Source organism: Nesoenas mayeri (genome assembly GCF_963082525.1).
Source record: "Nesoenas mayeri genome assembly, chromosome: 1".
Taxonomy (NCBI): Eukaryota; Metazoa; Chordata; class Aves; order Columbiformes; family Columbidae; genus Nesoenas; species Nesoenas mayeri.
In genome coordinates, this window is record NC_137541.1 from 110,053,080 (window position 1) to 110,071,269 (window position 18,190).

Genomic DNA, 18,190 nt, shown 5'->3' on the forward strand with positions numbered 1-18,190 from the left:
TCACTGCATAACCTCACAATATCGTTGTAGTCCTTCTGAGCTGCCTGCCCCTTCTTCCAAAGGTCAGAAACTCTCCTTTTTTTCCTGCGTTCCAGCCAAACTTGTCTCTTCAGCGAGGTTGGTCTTCTTCCCCAACGGCTTGTCTTTTGGCACGTGGGGACATCCTGCTCCTGTGCCTTGAAGATTTCCTTCCTGAAGACTATTTAGCCTTCTTAGACCTTTTTGCCCTTCAGGACTGCCTCCGAAGGGACTCTGTCAACCAGTCTCCTAAACAGGTTGAAGTCTGCCCTTCAGAATTCCAAGGTGAAAGTTCTGCTGACCCCCCTCCTTACTTCTCAAAGAACAGAAAACTTGATCATTTTGTGATTTCTATGTCCAAGATGGCCTCCAACCATCACATCATCCACAAGTCCTCCTCTGTTCATGAACAATAGGTCCAGTGGGGCTCTTTCCCTGGCTGGCTCACTTACCAGCTGTGTTAGGAAGTTGTCTTCCACACACTTCAGGAGCCTCCTAGACCATTTTCTCTCTGCTGTGTTGTATTTCCAACAGGCATCTTGTAAGTTGAAGTCCCCCATGAGAACAAGGGTGAGCCATTGTGAGACTTCTCCCAATTGCTCACAGAATATTTTGTCTGCCTCTTCATCCTGGTTAGGTGGTCTGTAACAGACTCCCACCAGGATATCTACCTTGACCTTTCCCTTTACTCTTACCCATAAACCCTATTGTCACCCTCATCAAGCTCCAGACAATCAAAACACTCCCTAACATACATGGCTACCCCACCCCCTCTCCTTCCTTGTCTATCTCTTCTGAAGAGTTTATAGCCACCTAATGCAGCATTCCAGCTGCGAGAGTCATCCCACCACATTTCCATGATGGTGACCGTTTTATAGTTTTGCTGTTTCACAATGGCTTCCAGCTCTTCCTGTTTGTTGCCCACACTGTGTGCATTGGTGTGGGTGCACTTCATCTGGGCTATTGATCCCGTCACCTTTTATTTGGAGAAAATCCCTAATTCTTATGTGACCATTTTCAGGTGCTTCTGTGGTTTTCAACACCTCAATAACCTTTGAGTCTGTGATGCTGTGTGGGTCTCTATCCTCTGCCTCCACTGAGATGGCAGACTGAAAGTCCTCACTAGCACAAGTGACAATATGACAAGAAATTTATCAAAAGGACATTTTTATTTGTGTACAAAACAAAAATTATACATGAAACTGAATTTTTAAAAGCAATGTTGCCTTTCAAAACCTATGACTTTTTTCCTCTTTTTGGTGACAAATTACACTGCTTGTGTTTTATAGCTAGATACACAAAAGAATTCATGTCAAACCTGGGAGCTCAGCTGCCATTTTAATTGTCTGCACCCAGAACTCAGAGCATCAAAGATGCTCCATTGCTGAACCAGTCTGAAAGCACTTATTCTTCTTATATTTCAGTTTTCTTGCTCCTAATTGTGCCCATATGCAGCTCTGCTTTCAGCAGTTGTCTTTTTCTCTTGTGGAGGACAGAACAGGTGCTATTCCACCCACCTTGCCTGTTGGTTTAATGTGTTTGCAGCACATCAATTATCCAGGAAATATGAGTTGGACTCAATAATACATGAGTTGGATTCGATGATCCTTGTGGGTCCCTTCCAATTCAGGACATTCCATGATTCTGTGAAAAATGGGGAAAGGGCAAGTATTTTCTGTTCTGCTGAATGCTCCTGCATTTCTGAAAGCATTGTGCAGTAGCTGAGATCAGGACCAGCTGCAGAGGGCACAGACAGCTTCCCCTCTCTCAGAGTTCCCATCTCTCAGCCACTGATCTTGCAGCAGCGTGTCAGCTCTTCCCGGTAGTAGGGTGGCAAGTCAGTCCATCCTGATGAAGCTATTCCCCTTTTTGCATAGTGTAGTCAGTGAGTCAGGCCTTGGACATGAAAAAAGAACATTTTTACCTAGCATTGTCATGGGAACTGGCATGGGTATCTATCTGTTATACAGAAAATTTCTGAGTTATTTCTGGTGTTAGAAGGATGCAGCTCTCCTACTTCCTTAGCAAGAGCCAGGATGACAGGACTACAGGACCACTTGGTATCTTTCTCTGGAAGAATCAGTATTTAATTACTACATAAAAAGTGGCAGAGTTTTTTACAGAAGGGAAGAAGAACCCTCCTCCTGGAAATCATCTAAAGGAATAGGGAGTAGGGTACTTTCTGGCACTTGGCATTTTAATCTGTGCAGCTGGAGTCATGAGGTGAATGCAGGTCCCCTATGCAGTAGTGTGACCAATGTCAGCTGTAGAACTGGAGAGTCCAATATTTTTTCCTCTGACAGTGTCCTGAGATGCAGTGTCTTGCTTTTTAGTAGGACCCTCTCTGCCTCATTTCCAGCTCTGTAGGCACTTGTGTCTTATTTCCCATGCCACCTAAGTTCCTACAGGATCCAGTGTCATCTTGTCACTGCAGCTGAAGCTGTGACACTGGAGGGAGATTGGCAAGAGCTAACTGGGCCAGAAAGAGAAATAACAAGCTGGCCTGTGTCCTGCTGACTTTTGCTTGTCATTACAATGCATACTGAAACCACTGGATAAAATATGCAAGCAGATCTTGGCAAATATTTGATAGCCTGGTGGCTTGAGTTCAGGTGAGGGCCTCACTGCTGAACTCAGAAGCATTAATCTGCCTTGTTATTCTCATTCCGGTGGACAGGATTATGCAGCTCCCCTGGAGGCAGGTTCCAGGCATTTCCAGACTCCCTGCTGTGACAGCGTGAATAAAGCCCTGGGTAGGCATAAAGTGTCTGCCCATGCTATCTAATTGTGGTGTTCTTACCCAGGCTACAGGCTGGATCCACCAGCAGGGCTCCCTGGGTAGGGGGACTTTCCTCTGTGTCCCAGCTTGGGAGACTGTGCTAGGTCTAATTGCCTGGGAGGTAACGAGGGAGCTACTGGGAGGTAGGGAGGGGGCTCTTGTGCTGGCCTTGAAATCTGGAGCCAGGAGGCATTAGAGTCCTTACTCTCAGGCAATCAAACCAGAGCTGTCTCAAGGTTCACTTAGGCTTAGTAATCATAGAATCATAGAATCCCAGGTTGGAAGGGACTTCAAGGATCATCTGGTCCAACCTTTCTTGCCAAAAGCATGATCTAGACAAGATGGCCCAGCACCCTGTTCAGCTGAAACTTAAAAGTGTCCAATGTTGGGCATACCAACCACTTCTCTGGGGAGATTATTCCAATGGCTAGTTGTTCTCATAGTGAAAAATTTTCCTCTTGCATCCATTTGGAATCTCCCCAGTAATATCTGCTTTTAACTCAGAATGCTTGAAGTTCGAAATACTGGGATGTCGACAAACTGGCATTTTTTGACAAAACTTTAGTGGGAAGAAAAATTCAGGCTACCGCTGTTCATACTTCTAGAGAAAGCATTAACTAACATAGATAATATAATAGGCAGAGAATTCACTGCACATTACTCAGATATGTTGTGTAATAAACAAAAGAAATAAGTGCCCAAGTGCAAAGTTAATCTCTTCACAGCTTTCTTCTACTTGGTTTCTTATGACTTTTATGATCACAGCCAAAAAAATCAGCTTTGATTGTAAAACATATCAGGCATTCCATATCTATTTTTCATGTTTATTTGTAGTAAGTGAAGCATTTTTTCCTGTAAACTAAAAGGCATTTGATAAGTTTAAGATAAAATAAATCCATATGTATTTGTGTGCACATATGTGTATGCAGAGGTGGAAGCTGATGTAAGTCTGAGTGAGGGAAAATCAAAGAAATGCAACGTCAGAGAGTCTCTAGCAGTGTATATGGTCTGTGGCATCTAGCCTACTGCAAAGGAGAATAAAAATCAGATTGTTTCTCCTTCTGTGAGCAAAATACAGAACTTCCTTATTTTGCATCTCTGAAATGTGTTTTAAATATCCTTATCTAATCTACAGTAGTGTTACTCAAAATGTAGGAAATAAGCATAAGACACGTGAGAATGCTACATTGCATGTATAGGTTTATATCTTTCTGGGCTCACTATGAACCTTTGGAGACGACCTGACTCATCTGCTACACATCTGTACTTTAGAGATAAGAGGTATTTTCACCAAACCTTCAAACCATTGCAATTCTAATTATTAGTAACTTTTGTCCAAAATAAATATGTATTTTTTCTATAAAACAGGCAAAATTTTTGTCTATTAAATATTATAACTAATTTTTGGTTTACTTCTTCATGGTCTCCTTTTTCCAGGGTATAGACTTTGAATAACTTATTCATATTTCTTTTTTTTTTTGAAAAATTGATTAAAAAAAATCACATGCAGTTACTTAGAATGTGTGCATGTGGAAATAGTCCTTGATAATTAAAGCAAAATCATTTTAATGCAATGGCATTTATATGCTGTGCATTGGTAAGCTTAAAACAGAATATGCTGCAAAATCTCCATGGAAGGATATATATTTTTTAAAAAAATTAAATTGATTTTAATCCTTCAATACTAATCACATATTCATCTTAAAGAAATCATGCACTCAAAATCATGAAGTTCTGTATTATATGTGACTACACTAAGCAGCCATCAAAGTCATAATTCTTAATGTTCTGCCCCTGCAACCTGTTCCATTCTGAGGGGGTTTTGAGCATCACGTATGCAAACAAGCAATATTCTGAGGTGGTTTTGAGGTTAAAGCATCACTTATGCAAACAAGCAGCAGGGGGGATCCAGTCTCCTCAAGACAGCCTGTTTCTCTGCAGCAGGACCTCCCTTCTCCTGCCCCAGCCGGGGCCAGAGGTGGAACTGGGGCCAGGGGCAGGTGGGGATCCTTGGAGGCCTCCAGAGTGCCATCCTGTCCACCAAAAACAGACGCTTCAGCTTCAGGTGGGCTATATCCCTGCCCAACCGCTTAAGAAAATAGTTTCTTGATTACTTACCTTAAATATTAAATATTTACCATCAATGGGGCATTCAGAATATGAAAACAGAAAACTCTGTAGGCGACTGCTCACTCTGAGTGTAAATTATTATTCTAGGTAGCATGACTCTTGCAAAATTACAGTGTCTGTTTATCTAGGAGGCAAGAAAGCAATTTATTATTTATGTGGGTCCAGGATTCCATTTACATCATAAATTATAAATACATGTTATAAAACTGTTTACCATTCTCTGCTGTCAATTTTCATGCATATAGCTAAAATATATTGTAGAATAATTACATCTTAAATATATACACAAAAGTTTTGTATTTTGGGGTTTATTTTCTTCATATACAGTGTCTGTTGATCTGCTGATCTGGAAACATTGCACTTAGGGAGGTTGGAAGAACACAGAAGTCTCACAGAGGAGTGTTACTTACTGGAGCAGGGATTTTTAAATGATGAAAGGGTATTTTTATTGCAAGGTATGGCAGACTATTGGGTACAAGGACATGGCTTCCTATGCACAAGAAGAATATAATGCAACTTTTTGTTTAATGCATGGACTTCATTTACACAGTAGTTAGAACTATGGTCTGGACCATGGTTTTGTGTGGTGCAAACCCTGTCTTTCTGAAGTGGTTTCTCAAGTTGCCCCTACAAATGTATGTGCAGGCACAGCTGTGCTCAGCACAGCCCCTCGGCAGTACAGTTGTATTGACTCCAGATTTACTGGGTCTGCTTCAGGGGGACTGAGGACATAGGTACCTTTGAAAATGTGTGCCTTGAGTACTAGAAGTGAAAAAGAGATGCACGTTGTGGAGGCTCCTTTTTAAGTGTGCTGTCTCACAGTGTAGCATTTATTAAAAAGATGCGTTAGAGTCTGTGGAATATGCACTATACATGGTACTACACTGTCATCTACATACTTCTCTATCTACACGAGCAAACTGACCTACATTCATTTTTATTTTAGTCCTGTTTAAAGTGGAGTCCTACGAGACCTAGCTGCAGTCTACAGATTATTCACAAGGGGAGGAGGGGCGGACGCTGATCTCTCTGGCAGCCAATGACAGAACCTGAGGTAACGGCAGGAAGATGTGCCAGGGGAGGTTTAGGTTGGACATGAGGAAAAGGTTCTTCTCCCAGAGGGTGGTGCAGCACTGGAACAGGCTCCCCAGGGACGTGTCACGGCCCCAAGCCTGGCAATGTTCGACAAGCCATTGGACAACGCGCCTCAGACACATGGTGTGAATTTTGGGGTTGTCCTATGCAGGGACTGGAGTTGGACTCGGTGGGAAATAAGCGGTCTTCCCCAAGATCAAACGGACAGACCCTTCCATGCCTCCCTTCGATGTAACCACAACGCAGCAACTAGGAAAAAAACCCAAAAACCCGGTGAAATGACGTGGGTTTTTGCCAATGGAATACGATCGGGGTCTTCGGTTTCACGCAGGGCGGGGCAGAGCGCGGCCGCTGCTCCCCGCGGAGCCAGCGCGTTCCCACCGCCGGGTGTCAGCAGCGGCCGCGAGCGGGCCGGGCGGCAGCGGGAAGCGGGGCCGAGGGAGGGAAAAGAAAAGGTTAATGCCTTCCCAGCAGCTTCTTTCCCTTAGTGTCACAGAGGCATCGTGTCGGTAGAAAGATAAATATTTGTGTTTTGTGGGTCGGCTGCACCTGTGGTGGATAAAAGGCTCAATAAATCCGCTTGTCCGTCCAATAAAGAAAACAGTGTTTCATGCTCGTTTGACACCACAAATATTTGCCAGGTCCACCTGGAGGTCATCAGCATGCAGTTCTGCCCTTCAGCCTCTCCCTTCCAGCTAGCATTTAGCTAGTGCTTTTGCTCTGTCCTATCGATGCTGATTTTCCATTGTGCGCATGATGAATATTAACTGGAAGCTGGAAATCTGCTTCTTGCTCACCTAAACAGCTTCCCTGTGTCCTGTATTACACCACTGATATGCTATGGGATTAATAAATGTAAACAAAAAAGAAAGAGGCAACATATTTAAACAAACAGTTGCTATCTTGGAAAGGCTGGGATGAATGCCTTTTCTTGCAGGACACAGATTCGGGCAAAATATTAAGCTGTTTTCTCTGCACACTAGATTATACCAACATATATTTAGTAAATACAGGTCACCCACTGTTATTTGATATTTACTTGGAAATGTGATGAATCTCCTTATCTATGTAGTAGTGATCTCAGTTCAGAAGAGACTTTGAGTTTAAAGGGCAATATGTCTGTAGTAAATAATATTTCTTATTCCAGGAATTGTTTAGTCTTAATAACAGGAATACTTCTGAATTATTATCCTGATGTGATGCTCTGTGTCATCTGGTCCTTTTTCTTTCATCTCACCATTTTTGACCCTGTTGAGTTGTCCAAGAGTAATATGTCTTTACCAGTAATAAGAAATACAAATCTATATTACCAATATATAGAAGCCTATATTCTGTAGGAATTCTCTGTAGCTCTTGTCATCTGTAGAACAACAATGTGTCCAATTTGACTATTTCTGACTCATTGCTTCTTGCTTTTCTGCTACAGGAATTAGTAAACAGAAGCAATGGGTTTGTTGTATAGTACAACCATCCCCCTTTAAACCAGGCACCCAGATAACTAGTAACTTCAGGTGTCTCTGTACCTCTAAACATTTTTACTACAAGATCTTGATTCCTTCTATTTCTGTGTTTAAAAAAGAAAGAAAAAAGAGAGACATCTCCATGTCACACATTAATTAAAACTTTCAAATATAATTGTTTTAATCTTATTTTCACCTCTCTGTATGAGCTTCCCATTGTTGTCAGCTGCTTCAACAGACCTCATTATCCTGGAGGTTTCTTAAAGCTCCAGTCAGGGGACTAATTTGATGTTGTAAGAAGCCTAGCTTTTACAAAATCAAAAACCATAGTGAGAATAAGTTAAAAGGAATAAGAAAAGGGAATTTGTGATCGCTGTGACTGAATACAAAACCTCATACACTAAATGAACAAATAGAATGAAATGAAGAAAAAATGTAAAAAAATCATTCTATTGCTTTTCTACCTGCATAATTATAACAAAAAATAGTATTTAATTTTATATATTTTTGATCTTGATGCATGCATTTTGAATATTCCAGATTGCCAAAATTACACCCTGACTTCCTTGAAAGTTTATCTAATCACTTCTAAAAGCTGAGAGCACATTTTAAAGGCCACACATAATTTCAGCTGACTAAGAAAAAGGCAGGGGTGGATCCAGGATCCAGTACTGTGTGGAGGTATCTCTGGGATATCTTAACACTGGGCAAAAGCAGTTTTGAAACTGCCATTGAACTCTGACTCCCAAGAGCACATCTGAATGATGCTTCAAACGCATCTTCATTTACTTTCTTGGGGAATGTGTCTTTTATAAGTCTAACAGGCACATTCTAGTTCTACAAGCTGGTTCACAGAGCTTAATATATAACAAAATCAATGAGCATTGGAACAGGTAGCTTGTGAAAACTTGGCATATAGTTGATAACTTGAGTAATTTAAAAATGGGCTAAATTAATTAACACTTCAGAAGAATGAAGTTCAGCTCCTTATTTATTAAGGATCTGCTCAGCTCACAGTGAGAAAGGCTAAGAAGTTCCAGAACACCTGTATTCCTATAGCTTTATTTTGAAAAAAAATGTTGTGATTGGCAGTGGTCAGTATTCAATGTATTCTGGAGGCCTGACATGTACAGCACAAACTGGGAGGGACTGTCTGTACAAGCAGTGCTCAGTTATCTAATAGGCTCTGTATCTTCTGGCCATTTTGCGTAGGTGCACGTATGGCATCGACAGTCACCTCATTAACTTTGCTACCATTTATCCGCACTTTGGCATCAGTTCAAAGGACACTAAGATCTCAGACATTTTAAAAGCTAAGCAAAACAGAGTGTCAACAGAACAGAAACTAAACACGTACAGAGGCACTTCCGTATGAGTGACCTGCTTTAGAGCACCTGCAGCTCTCGCTGGATTCAGCATGACTAATCTTAGGAATTTAGGTTACAAACTCTTAGGAAAACACAAAACTCCATTCTTCCAGGTTTCTATAACACAGTCCATGTCTAACAAATGCCATGCAGATTTCACTCAGGAGTCAAAAGCTTTAGGTACAAAACACATAAGTGATGAGGTGATGCCCTTACTGCTTCACAGCCATCCTTATTAGCTGTTCATCACTGCCTTAAACTGCTGTTTCCCTAAAGCAGATTGGGTTCTCCTCCCAATTACTTATTTATTTATTGATTTTTTATTTATTTATTTTTTTTTTAAATTCTCCATAGTTTGGTCACAGTTTTCTTTGTGATTTCACCATTTACATACAGTCTTCCTTCCTCTTCCTTCCAGAGTTGATTTCCCTCCATACTGAGAGTAACAGCATCCTTCCTTAAAGTCACTGTCTTGAATTACTGGGAAAGTACATTTAACATTGTTATTCAGAAGGACTGGTTAAAAGATCTGCTTACATGCCTGCTTTAGGCCACCACATTTCATTGATTAAAAATATTGTTCTGTTGAATGCAAAGGGAGACCTACTTTTCCCTTTCCTTTTCTCTGTAAATGTAGCACTTGCAGCAAGAATGTGATGACTTTTTAATGGGATATGTTGTTGTTGTTGTCATTGTTTAGATAATTAATGCCACACTGAAGTGAAAGAAAAGGCCCAGGGTTTGGTTGCTTTCAGATTTTTTTTTTTTTACAATTGACAAACACAGCAAAATATTGTACATTCACAACATGACAAAAGGTAAATAATAAATACAATTGGTGCAACTGATTAATGGTCTTCACTGAGAGTTAACGACTTCTCCCTAGTACAAGACCTAGAAAGAAACACTTTGTAACAGACAAAAATGTGCATTCAGTGCATGAAGGGAATGAAAGCACCTAGAATGTCATATGGCACTGAGATTCAGAACTCCTTAAGCCAGAGCTGCCAAAGCTACAGCACTTGGATCAAGTGCTCTTCAGAGACACACAATTCCTGTCAGCATCAGCATTTTCCACTGCCAAAGGCTAAAGGTTCACAACGAAACTTAAAAAAAAGGCCATTTTTCTCCCAGACACTTGAGGCTGTCACACTGCTCAGCTATGACATGCCCATCGAGACAAAAAGAGTAGCGGCAAACAGTGTTGCACGATATTTTACAAGTGACTCTATGCAGGACTTCCAAAAAGCCACTGGGTTTAAAATGCTGCTGAGTGTTACTGTGACCCTTGCAAAACAGGCCTGAAATTTACAGTGGATCAAAGATGGCATTTTTGCAAAAATGAGTTCTTTCAAGTTGAAAGTAATTGCTAGAGATGCAATAGCCATGAATATCATTTTACTGTTTCAGGCCTCAGAGAACAATTTAAACAGTCTCAAACCCACAAGACTATGTAACACTCTTTTCCTGTCCCAAAAGCTCTCCAACATGTCCCTTCCCCTTTTCCCATCTTACAAATCTGATCTAGGCATGTCTGTTACTGGAGTAAAACACTACTCTGCAGTGTTTACTTGAACTGGGGTGGCAAGATATATGATACGTTATAATAAAATGCTCTAAAAGGGTTGCAAGGTGCAACACTACGTGTAATGTCATTTTAGGATCATCAGAGGTTTCAGGGGCTGTTGCAAGAGCAGACCAGGAACTAGCTTCCAAAGAACTGTTTCAGTTTGTATTTTTTAATCCATTGCAGAAAGAATAACCTTTACAATATTTTTCACAACCCTCTTACACAGTCCTGTGAATAGGGGGAGTACGGTGGACCAGTCTCACACCAGCATGAGCAGTGTCCTTCCAAAGTGCTTACAGGATTCAGCTCTATGATCCATGCAATCCATGGCCTAGAGAAAGTCTGTGTCCACAGAGAATTTCAGCTGAACTAGAAGCTGTTTATCAACTTTTTATTAATCCTTTTGGATTTACATATACATAGGAATAAAGGATGGCTCAAATAAGAACTGCAAAATAGTTATAATTTTATTGGACTGAATTATTCCTAAAATGAATAAATATTTAAATGTGAACAATCACAGTGCAGCCACACACATTTGATGTTTATTGTCCAGTGCTGACCTTGTATTCACACTATTTTTCTTCTTCTGTTTTCCTTTGTAAGTTATTTGATGATGTTATTTTCAGTTCACTTCATATGGCTCTTTTTCGCTGTTCACAAATTGCCAGAGACTAATGGGACAATTCTTCAGCAATTACACTAAAATGAGCACAACAAAGCCCTGGTTATGTTTCATATTTCAATACATGAGAGCACTGCATGCCATCTTTTCTCTTGAATTTTCAATATATTAAACTTTAATACAGATATTATTCAACATTAGGTAAGACTACAGACACCAATGAATTACTTTTTAATTTTTCAGTGTGAAGTCCAGACGAGGCATCAGTTTATCATCCAGTCAGGCCAGATGAGATGTAAATCACAGAGGAGGTAGGATGCTGGCAGCCACTCTGCTCAAGTCATTCCTCCTGTTTTCTAATTCTGTGACTGTCTAGCGACAAAGCTTTTGACTAGGAGCAATAACCCAGGACTTGCACCCCTCACTGAATGCCATGAATGACCTGAACACAGGTCTCACTGGAGTCTTTCTGCAGGTATAGCTTACAGTGCACAGCACCCATCACTGTTTTTTCAGAGGTGACAGAAACAATTTTTGACGCTGTACTTCATTTAAAAATCTTTTTTTATTCCTGTACATAAAGAATGAAGCCTTCTTGGCTTGTATGTTTTAGTACTTGCAAGACCCTAGGCAAATTGTCTGGCATTAGAAACCAAGAACACAAAACAAGTGTTTCTTATATGTATGTAAGAGAACTGAGGTGTAGACATTCCTTTAGAAATGAGAGGGGGTTGTACATCCCACTTTCCTTTTATATGGTAAACTTGCACAAAACATATGCTTTCTGCCCAGATAAACTCTCTCACTATATATCCTATGGAAAGAACTATCTACATGAAGCAGTATCTTCTGTTTAGAGACTAAGTCTTGAAAAAGTCAGTCACATTAAGAATAGTTCTGATTTCTTTTTCTTAAAATATTTGGCTCTGTGTCTTGCCTTCAGTGTTGACTATCACAAAGCTAGAAGTGGAGGTGGGAATCAAACAGGCAGAGGAGATAACTGAGGAAGAATGAAGTTGCTTCTGAATCCCAGGTCAACAGTGTGTAAAATCTATTGATTTATACAGCCAGCTGCTTTAGATGAGAACAGAATTCCCCTTTGTACAATCTGTCTTGTAAAATGTTGAATGAACTGTTCAGAGGCACCTATAAATAAAGGTGTAATTACCTAGTGTACCCACACCAGTCTGACCTGAGTATTCCTATTTATGGGCAGTTATTTACATGGGTAAGCTAACTTACTGGGAATTTAGACAATAGAGAAAGGAGTTGTCTGCTCAAGGAGACAAAGCATCTGGATACCAGAGCTAATGCTCTCATCTCCTGGTTTCACCCTTCTTGCAGTTGGATCTGTTGAGGAATACTTTGACTTGAGTATGCGTAGACGCTATTATTAGATGCAAAGGTCAAAACGTGTAAGAGGCTCCCACATTTAGATGCAGGCTTCAAAATTAGTTACGTATTTATTCTGTAGAATGTATTTAGTCTTCACGCTAAATTATTTACAATATCTTTTAGTCTGCACAATGGTACTTTGATGTCTTAGTCACTTAAATGATTTAAACCCCACCATTGGTTATTTCCTCTTATTTTCTTCTCTTTCATTCTTCCACTGCCTTATTTTATTATTATTATTATTTTTATTTTTAATTTCCATTTTCAAGCATGTTTTATGAGCTACTTTGTATATTTATGTGTTCTGCTGAAGTGTCCAGGAAGTTGTGTAGATCCTGTGTATTTAGATGTTTAGATATCAAATAACAAACTTAAGAGGAAACAGACAAAAGTCCTGAGTCTGACTGTATGTTAGTTGGAATCCGAATTGTCTACTTCAAAAACTTGGGTGGACAAGTCATTAGAAAGTTTTTGAGTTTAAATCATTTAAATGTGAAGCTTTAGTTTTTCAGTCCGTTATTTACTGAGGCATATTATTTAATTACAATGCATAGTGCATACGAGAATGTGTCATAATGTGAGAGACCTCGTTGTTGGTCTACTCTATAGGGCACTCAATGTGGATCAAGAGAACTGGGTTCCATATGTCTCTTTGTGCCTCAGCCCTTCAGTGTTTGGGGACACTGGCATGGGGCATGGGTAAAATTCATAGATTCATAGAATTGTTTGGGTTGGAAGGGACCTTCAAAGCTCATCTAGTCCAACCCCCTGCAATGAGCAGGGGCATCTTCAACAAGATCAGGTTGCTGAAAGCCCCGTCCAGCCTGGTCTAGAATGTTTCCAGGGATGTGGCATCTGCCACCTCTCTGGGCAACCTGTTCCTGTGTTTCACCATGATAATTGTAAAAAATTTCTTCCTCATGTCTAGCCTAAATTTCCCCTCCTTTAGTTAAAAATTTGTGCCTTTCTCTTGAAGCTGAATGAGACTACTATAGCACAAATTCTTAGCTAGATAGACTGTAATGTAACACACAAGGTAGTGACTGCAATGCAGTGCTCAACACAGAGGGGCTATTTAAATTTTGTATAAACAGGGCAAAAAAGCACAGTACTAAACTACTCTTATAAAACGTGAGATACCACTGTAGATGCAGGTAATTCCTTAAGGTTTTCTTCCTCCCTTGATTTTTTTTTCACTATTCTTTTTCCAGTTAATCGGGTTTGCTGTTAAAAAAAATCAGGTTCAAATATGGAAAATATTCATGTTCTCCAGTGAGTTGTAAATGCTGTCATTAACCACAGCTGCTCTTCTACAGCCAGATATTCAATGCTTTTGCATTAGCTTCAGATCAATTACTCATGTAATAATGTCTTCCTGTTAGAAGACTATCTCTGCTAAGTAACATTTTCACACATTACTGTTGTTTCAAAGAAACAAAGTCATGAGTTGGATTTATTTTGCAGGGTAAACTTTTAAACCTCCTCTATATCTTCTGACTTACTGAAGGAGAAAACACCTCTTCAGCTGGGATGGATTTACACTGATTAGGTTTGTCATGTTGTTTTTGTTCAAGTTTTACTGGTTAGTAGTTAGATAAAAAGCAGGGAAAATCTCAGATGAATTCATACACTGTTTCCTTGAATACAGGTGTTAAAAAAGTCCCCATGGATATTTTTAGCTTTGCTTCTAGCACAGTAGTCACATTGCTATTCTCTGTGTGTGCTTAGTGAGAGTGAGTCAAGGCATACAATAGCTGTAAAGGAGCCTGAGATTTAAGAAGATCCCTGGGTTATTTCCTGCTATGAAGTATTCATTTTTTGAATCAGGTTTGTCAGTACCTGTGGTACAGATGATCAGCATATGCATCAGCGTTACTGCAGAGCCATATTTCCTTTAGACCACAGTAATTTTTGGAGTGATCCATCCCTGATGGATACATTTAGCAGGGTCAAACCATTCTGTCTGAGATGGTGGAAACAGTGGGAACATAAGGTAACAAGGCAATACTGAATGTCTCCGAAAATGAACTACTTCATGAGTTTCATCTTAGGAAGTCTATGTCCATGGAGATTGTGGATAGAACAATAGTAGATGGACCTTTGATAACACTGATGTTTCTCTGAGGGAATTATAGACTTGGAGGCTGTGTTTTCTTCTAGAAAGACCTGGCTTGTTAGGTCTTTACCCTAGGTCACCGAAGGGAGGGAAAAGTTAAGGCAAAAAGAGAGTCTGTATATTTTTGACTCTGAAAGATTCAGTTCTTAGTCAGTTTGCTGCTTGATTATAGTACATAAACATTATATGAGACATTAAATTGAGACATTGTGAAGGTGAGCTGATTCAGAAGCAAGCCAGGTGTCTTCAAATTTAGAGCTGGAAGGTTCAGCATTCACAGAAAAGCTTGTTGCCCTTCTGTCTCTCCTTCCTTCCTATCTCATGAAGCAGAAATTGCGGATGCCTCAGCAACTCATTTGGGACATCTAGGCATTAATGTAATACTGATTAAACTAAGAGTAATTTCTGCCTCTTCCCACTCCTGTGATTCCCCCATATATTTCACCTGTTAACATTTATTCTGTGATTCTGTGATCTTTTGTCAGTCTAAGAGCTGCATCTTTTCTTGATATGAATGGTGAAGAATCCAAGATTAATAACTTTTTCTGTGATGAGACCCAGGTTAAGGTTGATTCAGCTTCCGTTTACTCTGCTATAAATCAGGAGTAAATCAATGCACATTAGCAAAATCAGACACACCGGATCTGAACTGGTGAAGCATGAAGAGAGTCAGGCTCTAGGTGTTCCACTTCTGCTGGGCATTCACCTTGCCATTTCTAGCCCCTTCATTACTCAGGTGAGACAACGTCTCAAGCTTGTGAACATGATGGTCCAACTAAACTGGCATTTAGAATTATCTCTACTAGATTAGAAAAAAACCAAGATGCTCTGTAATTTCTAGGCTTTCTTTTTATCTTTTTTTTTTTTTGGTTTTGTTTTTTGTTATTGAGTAGCTTTCACAAATACAGCTCTCTTGAAATAAAAGGAATTAGACTGTCAGCTAGTCTTTGCTTTAATTGGTTGAGTTAGTGCCTTGTATCTGCAGCTTTTGTGTTTAGGAAATTAATCTTTCTGAAATGCCCTGTGATTTTTGTGAGAGCAGTTTACAGCAAAAGTAGCTGGAGAACTGTTTGGCACAGTATGGTAGTTTGTCTGCAGAAAACATGTCCTACCTGGATAAAGAAGTTGTAGTAACAGTGAAATATTTGCTACAGGATGAATGACCTTAGGGTGCCCTCCTAGCAGTTTAAGCTAAGCTCTGAGACAGTGTTCTTGATACGATGCGCTTGTAAACACCGGGCGGTTTTGAAAACATGACCCTAGAGTCCCTGGTTTTGCCACAGTTAATCATTAAAAGACAAATGAGGCGGGGAAAGCAAGTAGATATTTTGCAGAACAAAAAATATTATGAAATCTGGCCTCACAATGGTATTAGTGTGTCTTCCACATGATAGATATTAAATGCAGTAAGAACTGAAAAGGATTAGCAACCAAATGCATGTAAAATATCTTCATATATATATTATACTAATAGAAAGGGCAAGCACAGGCAATGATGAGATGCTGAAACAGCTAAAGTTGTGAGCCTGCTGTAAATTGAAACTAACTTAGTTTAGCCAAACTTCTAAGATCTGGCCTAACCTAAGCTTTTAGACACATAATTGAGTGAGTATGTGAGGATTTTCCCACTTCTGAAGAGAGACTGACAAATCCCTTCTGATGAGTGGAAAAGTTCCCTGGCACTAATATTCCTTTTTTTCCACTTAATTTGAAAATTCAGCACTGTAGTGGATTCACATTCTGGATCCTGTCAAACACTTCATTCTCTCTGTCATCCACAGAAGACTTCAGAGCCATGCCATCTATTCATAATAACATTTTTTTTTCTTTTGGTTTCTGAGTGTGTTCCAGAAAGTTACTAAAGTGTCCAATTTCTGTTATGTCTTGACCTACAGGTGCAATGTCATCAGTAATGATGGCCATAGGACAAGGGCAGAGAGGGGTGAAGGGAATTGCTTTCTTCCAGTGCTGAACAAGGAATGTTACCAAAATTTGGTAAAAGTAATAAAAAATGTAATGGAGCTGTGAAATTAGGTATTAAAAGCAGCCAGAAAATCAATGTGTTAAGGTTGCCTGCGGACTTTTAAAAATACGAAAGTAGCTGATGTATAACAGAGTTTTTGCTTATCCTGCCAGCCACATTTTCTGGTCTCCTTTATGACCCCTATGGTGCCAATACTGATGACAACAGACTGCAAGGATTACTTCTGTATGTTGTTCTAATAGAAGATTTTTTTTTTTTTTTTGTAATGATAGCCGTAACACATGGACAAGACATTCATACAAACTTTGTTACTTTGTGAGGGTTATGTAATCATAAAAATGAGGGACATTCAACATTACTGACACCTGAATGCCCCAGCAGCAGTGGGAAAAAAGATTTTTCAGTGACATAGTGTGCTATGCCTGCCCCTGAAAACTGCTCCTTCTTTCCAAGGCTGTCTTTAGAGTGGCATTATTGAATGCTATGTTGTTGTGAACTGTCAATTGAACTGTCAATCTATGGCTATAAACTATCTTGGCTAGAAGACTTTCTATTATCTTAGAAATGCAAAATGCTTCAATCCTATTTGGAATATCATAACTTAAGCACCATTCCATAAACAGTGATGACATTTCCTTTTGCCCAGCGGTAGGATGCTCAGACAGACAGGAGATGCTCGCAGCCAGTCACCCTCTCTACCTGGAGGTATTTCAAGATTATACCTGCACCTCCTAACAGAGAAGTCTGTTTCACTGGTGCAGCCTGGAGGCTGAAATACAGGCACACAAAACATGTATCGAGTTTTTGATCATCTGTATGTTGCAAAAACTGTCCCAGGATGGTTTTTGGGAACAAGTGTGCATGGCTACATTTCTTGTTTTCAGTGTGAATCCCTCTCCTTTTGTGTTCCACTCCCAACAGATTTTTTTGTTACAGTATCAAGAAGTTAAGAAGAAAAGAAGATGGAGAATGACACAGGTCATGCTTGCTCCCTGATGCATTACTATCTACTTTGTTTTCAACAATAAATGTCAGGTATCTGTTATTCTGAGAAAACTATGGGAAAAATAAGAATTTTTCATTTCAGCAGGGAAAATAGATCTTCTAGGAGTGCAGTTCTTTATGTTTTCAAAAATGAGAAGCCTGACCTTTAATAATGGCATCTTTTATTTAAGTGAATCTCCTGGCTTACCTTGTGCTCATTCTGGTAAGACTGAACTCAGCATTGAGATATCTTGTGTAAAATAAATATGGGAAACTTGTACTTGAGCAGAAATATTGTAAAGCAAATATCATTAAGGACCATTGGCTATGGAAAAGTGCTTGTGGTAAGCACTCTGTAGCAGCTAAGCTTATTTTCCCCTTTTTCATGCTTTCATCTGAATTATTTCTAATGAACTCTCTGGCTGAAGCTGAAATACTCGTATGACACAGAAAATCCCACTTAAATTATGCCTCGTAACTAACTATCGCAGCCTAGTCTATCTCAAATCTCCACTAAAATGGCTCCCAGGAATTTCAAAAGTTAATATGATTGGAAGAGTACTGCTACATCTCTGCTGCCCTTTAAGGAAGACAATGTAAAGGAGATGTTAAAAATATTCCTTCTGAATTATTCCCCATAAATACTCCAAGGATGTTTCCTCCAGGC